Here is a 10,735-nt window from a genome sequence, read left to right as displayed (position 1 = left end):
GAATTCCTCAGTCTTACCTGACATCGAAACTCATTGCAGCATGGCAATGGCTCTGTCTTAGGTTGCCAAGGTTCCACATGATCCTTACCCGTCTCTGGCCACACGTCCAGCATAAGCAGCCGCCATCCGAAGAAGGCAGGGAGGGAGGAGACCGGCTGGGGACCCCATACGCAAGACGTTGCCAGACCATGAGGTCTCTATCTTTTGATTTACTTAAAAATATTTTGAGCAACAAAGACTGTTGTTTTTGGATGCCACTGGTCAACTCCTAACAACCCCATTTGAGAGTAAAACTACCCTGTAGGGTTTTCTTGGTTATGAAAGCAAACCTATGGAAGCAGATGGTCAAGTCTTTCTCACGTAGAGCTAATGGATGGGTTTAAACCATTCTGTTAGCAGCCAAATGTTTAGCCATTGTATTAAACAAGCTATTAAGAATGCATATCCTCTGACCTCAGACCTAGTAATACCACTTCTAAGTATGTGTCCTGGAGACATGTTGCACAAGATACAAATGAAAGGATATCCATTGCACCACTGTTTGAAATTAAGAAAGAAAGAAAGAAAGAAAAAAATCCTTCATTATGCTGAGTGAAGTAAGTCAGACACAAGAGGACAAATACTGTGATTCCACTTCAATGAACTACCTAGAACGGGCAAATGCAAGTTGACTAGTGACTACTAGTTGGGAGGAGGCGGAATAGGAAATTATTGCTTAAGGGATACTGAGTTTCTGTTTGGGGTGATGATTGCACAACCACCACTATGAATGTAATTAATGTCACTGAATTGTGTAATTAAAAATGTGGAAAACAGAAAATGTTTTGTTATATATATTTTACCACACACATAAAAAAATGTGAAGGCTTGCACAGTACTTGGCATATAGTAAAATGTTTTCAATAATCCTTAACTGTGAATATGAAAAATGAAAAAGACCTGATATGGCACTGCAGGATCAGCACCAACTGCGAACCACAAGGTAGGCAGTTCAAACCCACCAGCTGCTCCTCAGAAACCCTATACAGGGTCGCTATGAGCTGGAACTGACTCCACAGCACTTAACATCAAACAACACCAACAACAGAGAAGTGAGTAAATTGCAGTGTGATCATAGTGGTACTAATCAGCAGGTTGAATGAACAAGCTTTATCTACACATGTCAATAAGGAGCCTTGGTGGAACAGTGGTTAAGTTCGCAGCTTCTAATCAAAAGGGCAGTGGTTTGAACCCACCAGCTGCTCTTCAGGAAAAAGATGTGGCACTCTGCTGCTAAAGATTTATACATTTGGAAACCCTATGGGGCAGTTCTGCTTTCTCCTATACGTTCCTATGAATTGGAAACAACTCCACCACAGAGGGTTTATATGTGTCAACATGGCTAGATTGTTAAACAATAAGATTAGTTAAAATAGGAAGCTGCCCAACAATTCATACAATATTAAAATTTTATTATTTCTAAATTATACAAAACAATACTATGTATTATTTATAGATCCAAATACATAGGGCAAAAGTATAAAGATATAGATGAAAAGAATATACACCAAATTCATGGTAGTGCTAGCCCCCTAGGAAGGAGAGGGGGAAACAGGACTGGGGATCCTAATAAATATCAACTTTATAACATTTTATGACAGAATTCTTAATATTTGTTTACTCTGGATAGGAGACATATGGATATTTCCTATGTTATTTTTTATGCTTTGTAACCTTTTAAATTTTCTCCTTAAAAAGAAAGAAAGAAAAGCTAGGGGAAACTGTTAGAAAGGAAAATAAAAATAAGAGATGCCAAGAAACAAAAGTAAGAAAACAAAAATAGATTCAAACATAATCAATGTAAATGGACCAAACTCTGTAATTAAAAATCATTAAGGCATGAGGAGAAAAAAAACAGCCATACAGCTATGTTGCTATTTATAAGAGATACACCTTAAAGTACAAGACACAGGAAAGTTGAAAATCCAAACATTAAAAAAAAAAAAAAAAAAAAATACCAAGTAAACACATTATCAAAAAAAAAATCTAGCTTGGTAATACTGTTACCAGATAAAATAAATGCTCATCCCATAGTGATAAAAGGTCAAGTCATCAGAAAGACAATAACAATTCTAAACTTATATGTACCTGATAGATCAAACAGACAAAAATCAGAACCAAATAGAAAATATGAATGGCATATTTTTAAATTGGATCTTATAAGATCTTATAGAACATAATGTACTTAATAAAAGTACACTTAACAACTAGAAAATAGACATTCATTTCAAGCATATATAGGGACATTTATTTAAAAATTACTATTTTCCCTATATTAGGCAATAAAGTAGTATCAACAAACGTCAAAGAATCTGTATATGCAAACCCATTTTTGGATCATAATGCATTTAATAGAAATCATCAATAAAAAGATAACCTAAAAGCACATTGTTATTGTTAAGTGCTGTCAAGTTGGTTCCGACTCATAGTGATCCTGTATAGGGTTTCCAAGGAGCAGCTAGTGGGTTTGAACCACTGACCTTGCTGTTAGTCATCCAATGCTTATCCTATAGCACCATACCAGGCCTCCAAAAACACATTAGAAAAATATTAAACATTTTTTTAAATAACCCAGGGTGGGTCAAAGAAGAAATGATAATAGAAAATTTAATGTTAGTTATTAATGGCAATGAGAATACTTTACATCCCTACTTGTGTAGACAAAACAATTCTCTAAGGAAAAACTATAGCCTTAGAAACTTATGTTTGAATAGAAGAAAGGCTGAAAATAAATGAGGTAAACATTCATCTAAAGATATTAGAAACAACAGAAAAACAAATCTTCAATTTTATCTGGAGGGACAAGAGACTCCACATAGCCAATGCAATTTTGAAGAACAAAGTAGGAATTCTCATACTTTCTGATTTCAAAATATATTACCCACCTACAGTAACCAAAACAGCTTAATACTGGTTTAATGATAGACATATAGAACAATGGGATAGAACTAAATCACCAGAAATAAATACATACACCAAAAATTAATCTAAACATCTCTGATCAATTGGTTTTTGACAAAGGTATTAAATCCATTCAATATGGAAGAACAGTCGCTTCAATATATGGTGCTGGCCAAACTGGATATCCACATCCAAAAAAATAAAGTAAGAGCCATACCTTATACCATACAAAAGACTAATGCAAAATGAATCAAAGACCTAAATGTGAAATCTAAAACTATGACGTTCTTGGAAGAAAAGGTAAGAACCTAGCTTTGAGATCTCATTTTTTTTCAATGATATATTATCAACCAGAACAACAAACACATGAGCAACAGAAAACAAAATAAATAACTGGAATCTCTTAAAAGTTCAATATTTATGGTCATCAAAAGACTATCATATATACAGGGAGCAAACGTAAAATGCTACAACCTGATCAACTGGACCCTTGATTATGGATGAGGCTACTCAAAATTCCAACCAAATAGGAAATGATTCTCCATATCAAGGATAAAGCATGTCTCCTCAGTACACTGAGCTGATAGGGATGGGTAACTTACACTTCAGTTACAAAAGGCACAAAGTGACTGGCTTACAAGCTTTCATGATGGTGCTTAGTGTCAGAATACAGGGAGTAAGACAGAAATCCAACTGAATAATTTCCCTACTGTCCAGATAGGTCTGGTAATGAGGGGGATAAAACTTTATGATACAATTGCGAGTACTTATTTTCAAATCTAATGGTGATTGTCACAACTGTAAATGTAGAAGAGGTGTAACTAAAAGGGGGAGCAGTTATTTTCATCTCAGGAACAGAGGGCCCTAGGGACCATTAAAAGGGAAGAATGTGAACATAGCCACAGAGGGCTAGAGCTGAGAGTGAAGCATCTAGCTGATATGAAGTTAGGGGAGATGCACAAGAACTCCCAACCTTGAAGATAGTACCCATTTGACCTAGTCTTGATGGCTTGATAATTAGAAGTTGACTAGAGGAAGGTAAAAACAAAACAATTTTTGATAAAGGAAATGAGTATAAATTGCTATAATTTTATGAACTTGACCTATACTTATGTATGTAGTAGCTCAAAATACCAACAGAGAGGGAAGGAGTATTCACATCAAGTATCAATTCTATACCCTCTGTATACAGGGTACATAGGGATGGGCAACTTAGACATTGGCTTCTTAAAATGAGGGGGTGATAAAGGTATGAAGTGACTGGCTTACAAGTATTCAAGAAAGAGTTTAGTTTAAGAGTGTGTAGAGGGAGGTAGAATCCCCACTGAATAGTTTCCATCTTGTCTAGATGGGTCTGGTGGAAAGAGATGGGGATAAGATTCTTATGATTCAGTAGTAATTGTTATCATGACTAACTGCGACTGTCACAACTGTAAAGGTAGAAGTTTTGTAATAAAAATGAGGGAATAGTTAATCTTACAGTCCAGAAACAGAGGACCCTAGGACTATCAAGGGAGAATGGGACCCTATCCAAAAAAGCAGCAACACCAGAGATGGAGGCAAGATGAGGACATGGAGAGAGGGACCAGCTGAGGACTCTGGACTCATGGAAAGAGAGGGACTGGGTGCTGGAGGCCAGGAGGCAGGCTTGTAGAATGTGCCCTTTGGTTGTTTAAATTATTATATATTCCTGAGTGTTTCTGTGTACATCTTCCCCGTCCCCACCCTCCCCCGACCAAAAAACAAAACAAAAAACAGAGTGAATAGAAGCAAATACTGTTGAATGATGAGGCACGGAGGAGATTGTAATCATTGCAATGAAACGATGGTATAAAGCTGATGTTTTCCCATGTAAATCATCACTCAGTTCACAATAAAAACTTTTAAAAAAAAAGCGAAGACCATGAGAGGAGTGAGGGATCCTGAACAGAAAAGTGGTGACAACAGAGCTGGTGGTGGAAGCGATGGCAGAGAGAGACAGAACAGCAGCGGACTGAGAAAAGCAGCGAGCCTGCGGACAAGAAACTGGCTTGCAAAATGTGCCCTTTGGACAGTAAAACAAATATATATTGACAATGTAGTATGTGTTGTTGTTATGTTGTTGTTATGTGCCATCGAGTCGGTTCTGACCCATAGCGACCCCGTACAGGGTTTCTGAGGCTGTAAATCTTTACGGGAGCAGAAAGCCTCATCTTTCTCCCGCAGAGCGGCTAGTAGTTTCAAACTGCTGACCTTGAGGTTCGCAGCCCCATTCGTAACTACTATGCTACCAGAGCTCCTGTGGTATGTGTACACCCCCACCCCCAAAATATAATAGAGGTAAAATACTGTTGGCTAAGGGTGCATGGAGGGTATTGTAATCATTACAATGATCTGCTGAATGCAAAAATGGTGATCTGTCCTGTAAGCCTTCATTCATCCAATATATAATAAGAGCATTAAAAAAAAAAGACTATCATATAATCAACTGGAATGGAAGGATTCTTCATATCAAGGAACAACCTTGTTTCCTCAGTGTACTGGGTAGACAGGGACGAGAAATCTAGACAATTTGCTATCAAAAATAGGGGGGACTACAAAGGCTCAAAGTGGCTGGTTTACAAGCTTTCATGGGCTTAGTTTCTGAACAAGGTGGGTAATGTAGAGTCTCCACTGAATAATTTCCCTCTTTTCCAAATGGAGCTGATGAAAGGGATTGGGGAATGAAGGTGATAGGATTTTATGACTCAATTGTGAATAACTGTTAGCAGGATTAATTGCTATTGTCACAATTGTAATTGTAGAAGATGTGTAACGAAAAGGAGGGAGAAGATAATCTTTCAGGAACACACAATCCCAGGACCATCAGGAAGGAAGAGCATGTGTGAAGCACATGCTGCAACAGCAAAGGCAGTGGTTGTGTGCTTGTAGGCAGGAGGGTGGCAGGCAGGATGTGCCTTTTGGACGTTTAAATGAATATATACTTTATTTGTTTTGTAAGTATACATCAAATATTTTTGCCTTGTTCATTTGTGAAATGTAAGCTGCTCATGGGGATCCAGGCGGGATCACTGAGATGAAACAAGGATGTGGAGCTGATGGTCTTGTCTGTAAACTTTCACCCAATTCACAATAAAAAGTTAAAAAAAAAAAAAGACTATCACACATACAATGAAAAACTACTCAGCAATACAGACAAATATATCCCAAAATATCTTGGAACCAAGAGGATATTATGTTGCGTGAAATACAACAATCAGACAAAAAAAAACCAAAAAAAAAAAAACCACTAATATTGTATGTTCTCACTTTTATGAAATGACAGGAACAAGTAAATATACCTCTTCTTCATTTATAAACTATCTTGTTATTTAACATTTCACACTATGACAATAAAGGTCATGCTGTTGTTGTTAAGTGCTACCAAGTCGATTCTGACTCTTAGCCATCCTGTATAGGATTTCTGTGGAGTAGCTGGTGGGTTTGAACTACCAACCTGAGGTTTGCAGTCCAGTGCTTATCTGACAGTGCCACACCAGGAGATATTGCAGGTTCAGTTCCAGAACACTGCAATGAAGCAAACATCATAATAAAGCAAGTCACAAGAAGTTCTTAGGTTTCCCAACACATATAAATAATTATGTTTACACTATACTTTAGTCTGTTAAGTATGCGATAGCATTATGAAAAAGTTTGAAATACTGTGAAAATTTCCAAAATGTGATAGAGACACAAGTTAACACCTGCTGTTAGAAAAATGGCACCACAAATCTTCAATTTGTAAAAATTCCATTATCTGCGAAGTGTAACAAAGTGAAGTGCAATAAAACATGTCTGTAATAAAAATGTCTGTAATAAAAAATCTGCCAACTGACTATTTTGTGGATTAACAGCATATGTCTGGCAGTAATGAATGCCAAGGTGAGAGGCAAGAGTAATGTTGGCGATGATGGTTAAGGTTATGTGTCAGCTTAGTTGTGTAACGATTCTCAGTAGGTTAGCAGTTATGTAATGATGTAATTTGGCAGTTGTGCAATGATGTAGTCATCCTCCACTTTGTGATCTAATGTGCTCATTCTTCATTTTCACATAGCACTGATTTTTTTTATATCATGATCTAGTCTTAGGAATGTAACAGTGTTAGTAAGTGAGGAGTATGGATTGCTGGTGTGGCACTGTAGGATCAGCACTGGACTCAGAACCACAAGGTCGGCAGTTCAAACCCACCAGCTGCTCCTTTGAAACCCTATACAAGATCACTATCAGCTGGAACCAACTTGAAGGCACTTAACAAAAACACATGTACACAGAAACTAATGAATGGTCATTAGTGGTTACAGGATGGGGAGCAGGAGAGAGAGAAATTCACTAGGCAGACAGTTGTTGTTGTTGCTATCAAGTGCCATTGAATCAGTTCTGACCCATAGCGACCCTGTATAGGGTTTCCGAGGAGCAGCTGGTGAGCTTGAACCACCAACCTTGCAGTTCAAATGGCTTTGCAATCTGGCGCATTAACCCACAGCGCCACAGTAGACACTTGTTATTTTTGGTGATGAGAAAGGCAACACTGAATGAGGGTAAAATATGCATAGCTTGATAAGGTATATTATATCAGTGAAAAGTACACAAAAACAAGCTAATTGGTAACTGGATGGTATATATATTAATAAAATAAGAGCAAAATCAACCAAAAATGTATGTATGGCATATAGGATATTAATCTTTATGTGTTCTATTTAATTTTTGACAACTTACAATTTTCCTAGATTCATACTTCATACATTCCATGTTCCAATTATTAATGAATGTTTTGAGTTGTGCCCCACCAGCAAATGAAGGTCTTGAAAGTTTTACTCCATTCAGATCATCAAGGTCAACTCTACTGAGGAAGCAGCTCTTCCTCAGTCATATATTGAGTCCCTCCCAATCTGAGGGGCCCATCTTCTGGCACTCTATCTGACAATGTTCTGCTGCGAGTCATAGGTTTTCTGTGGCTAAATATTCAAAAGTAGTCTGTCTTTCCTTCCTCTTAGTCTGTCTTCATCTGGAAGCTCCACTGAAACCTTTCCACCCTGGGTTACCCTGCTGATATTTAAAATATTGGTGGCATAGCTTCCAGCATCACAGCAACATGTAAGTCATCACAGTGTGACAAACTGACAGATGAATGGTGGAATCAACATTATATAGTTCACAATATTATGTTCTACATCCCAACCTGGTGAATAGTGCCTGGTGCCTTAAAAGTTTACAAGTGGCCATCTAAGATGTGAATATTGGTCTTGTCCAGAGCAAAAGAGAAAGAAGGAAACCAAATACTCCAAGAATAAACTAGTCGACAGGACTAACAGTCTCCATGAAACACAACCTCATCAACCCTGAAACCATAAGAACTAGATGATGACCAGCTACCACTACTGATAGTTCTAATATGAGCCACAATGGAGCCTAATATAATTGAAGAAAAATGTGAAAAAGAACCTTAAATTAATAAAAAACAACAAAACCCAGACTTACTGGATTTGTTGAGAATGGAGAACTCCCTAAGACTACTGCCCAAATATACTCTTCAAATCTTGAACCAAAAAAATGAGATCATTGGTGACCACGTTCGTCACCGATAAGGAGAAGTGAGGGAAAAACAGCAATGAAGCTGTGAGCTAAGCCCTACAACATTCAATAGACTCCTGTGAGCCCGGCTGGAGACCTGGTTGGCCAGCAGTATGGCAAGACCTGGGGACTCTTGGGCCCAGAGTTAGTGACATAGCCACAGAGGACGAGTGGAGAGTGATGCGTCCAGCTGATAAGAAGAGAGAGCACAAGAATGCCCACACTTGCAGATAATACCCACTTGACCTGGCTTCAATGACTGGATGATCAGAGCTCAACTAGAAGAAGAAAGAAGAGGAAAACAGAGAAGTCTGATACAATTTGATGAACTTGACCTATACCTATGGATACAGTAGCTCAAAAGAGAGACCAAATCTTTACAGCAAGGATCATTCTCACCCCCTCCATACACAGAGTAGACAGGGATGGGCAACTTGGACATTGGCTACCCAAAATGGGGGTGGGGGGAGAGGGATACAAAGGCAAGAAGTGACTGGCTTACAAGCTTTCAAGAAGGAACCTAGATCCAGAAGGCGTGGAGGAAGGTAGACTCTCCACTGAGTAGTATCCAATCTGTCTAGGTGTGGCTGATGAAAGGAAATGTGGATAGGTCTCTAGTGATACAATAGTGAACAATTGTTATCAGGACTGACTATGAGGATTGTAAATGTAAAGGTAGACGTTTTGTAGCAAGGAGGGGAGTGATTAACTTTGCAGTCTAGGAGCAGAGGTCCCTGGGACCATCAAAGGAGAAGAGCAGAGAGCAGGACCCTACCCAGAGAAGCATTGATGCCTGAGATGGAGGCAGAGATGATGATGTGGAGAGATGGAGCAGCTAGGGAATTTAGACCCAGAGAGGGAGAGGGGCTGTGTGCTGATGACCAGCGGGGGGTGGGATATACCCTTTGGTTGGTTGATGATACATGGAGGGGATTGTAACCATGGCAATGAAACGATATACAATAGGATGAATATAAAACTAATGTTCTCCCATGTAAACTATCACATAATTCACAATAAAACATTTAAAAAAAAAACAAACCTGAGATCACCTTGTATCTAAGTAACAAATTAGCTAAAAATATAATGAATATCACCAATAAGTACTGTGCTCCTTTTATAAATTACATACATGAGACTAAACTGTCAATAAGTACTTTACAACAAAGGTAAGAATGTAAGGGGGCAGGGAAACTAGAATAATGGAAACTGAATAACCAGAATTGAAATAAGAATGTTCATGCATTGTGGAAAATGTAACATACATCAGTGAACAACTTTTGTAGAAACTATTAAATGGAACTCAACTGCCATGTAAACTTTCACTGAAAAAAACATTAAGAAATGATTTTTAAAAACAAAACATCTTTAGAAATAGAACAACAGAAGAAACTCCAAAAGAAAGGAGGAAATAATAGAGAATTTATTGAAATCAAAACTGGAATGTAAGGAATCAACAAAGCCAAAAACACTAATCAAAGGATATTTGTACATGGATATTTGCCTTTGCTACAAATATATCCATAAATGTGGTAAAGCATACACTGGGTAAAGTTATGAAAACCTCTTAGACATAAAGAAAAAACTTGAGGGAAAGAGTAAGTGAGTCTGGAGCTCAGTACAATAGTCTCAGAGGATACCAAGGTCAATTGGCATAACAGTTCACAAAGACAATATTCTACATCCTACTTTGGTGAGTAGCTACTGGGTTCTAAAAGATTGTGAGCAACTATATAAGGTACAACTATTCGTCTCTTCCTGTCTAGAAGAAAGAAGAGTGATGAAAATCAAAGATATCTGGGAACGATTAGTCCAGTGTACTAATGGGCCATGTGAACATCACTCTCCACAACTCTGAGACCAGAAGAACTAGATGGTGCCTGGTTACCACAATCAACTACTCATATTAGATTTAAGTCATAAATCATATTGGATTTAAAGTGATTCATTTCACTTTAGATGCTGATGTTGGCACTGCAAAGTGGCTCAAGCTTCTAGTGAACAATCTGATCATAATAAGAACTATCAAGCTTTCTGCACCCTTGTTGTTGTTGTTGTCAGGTGCCATCGAGTTGGAACCGACTCATAGAGACCCCATGCACAGCAGAACGAAACAGTGTCCGATCCTGGGCCAACCCCACCACCACTGCCACACTTGACACCATCAATGATGCCACCCGGTTGATCCATCTCATTGGGGGTCTTC

At 38.2% G+C, this 10,735-nt stretch overlaps 1 protein-coding gene across 2 annotated transcripts in view; it reads right to left on the bottom strand.

Moving 5' to 3' along the window:
• Positions 1-10,735, bottom strand: part of PIGU (phosphatidylinositol glycan anchor biosynthesis, class U) — a 152,321-nt gene that overhangs the window by 32,527 nt on the left and 109,059 nt on the right. The gene's annotated exons all lie outside the window — the stretch shown is intronic.

This window comes from Chrysochloris asiatica, unplaced genomic scaffold (genome assembly GCF_000296735.1).
Source record: "Chrysochloris asiatica unplaced genomic scaffold, ChrAsi1.0 scaffold00423, whole genome shotgun sequence".
In the NCBI taxonomy this organism is placed as follows: Eukaryota; Metazoa; Chordata; class Mammalia; order Afrosoricida; family Chrysochloridae; genus Chrysochloris; species Chrysochloris asiatica.
This window is presented reverse-complemented; position numbering and strand designations above follow the sequence as displayed.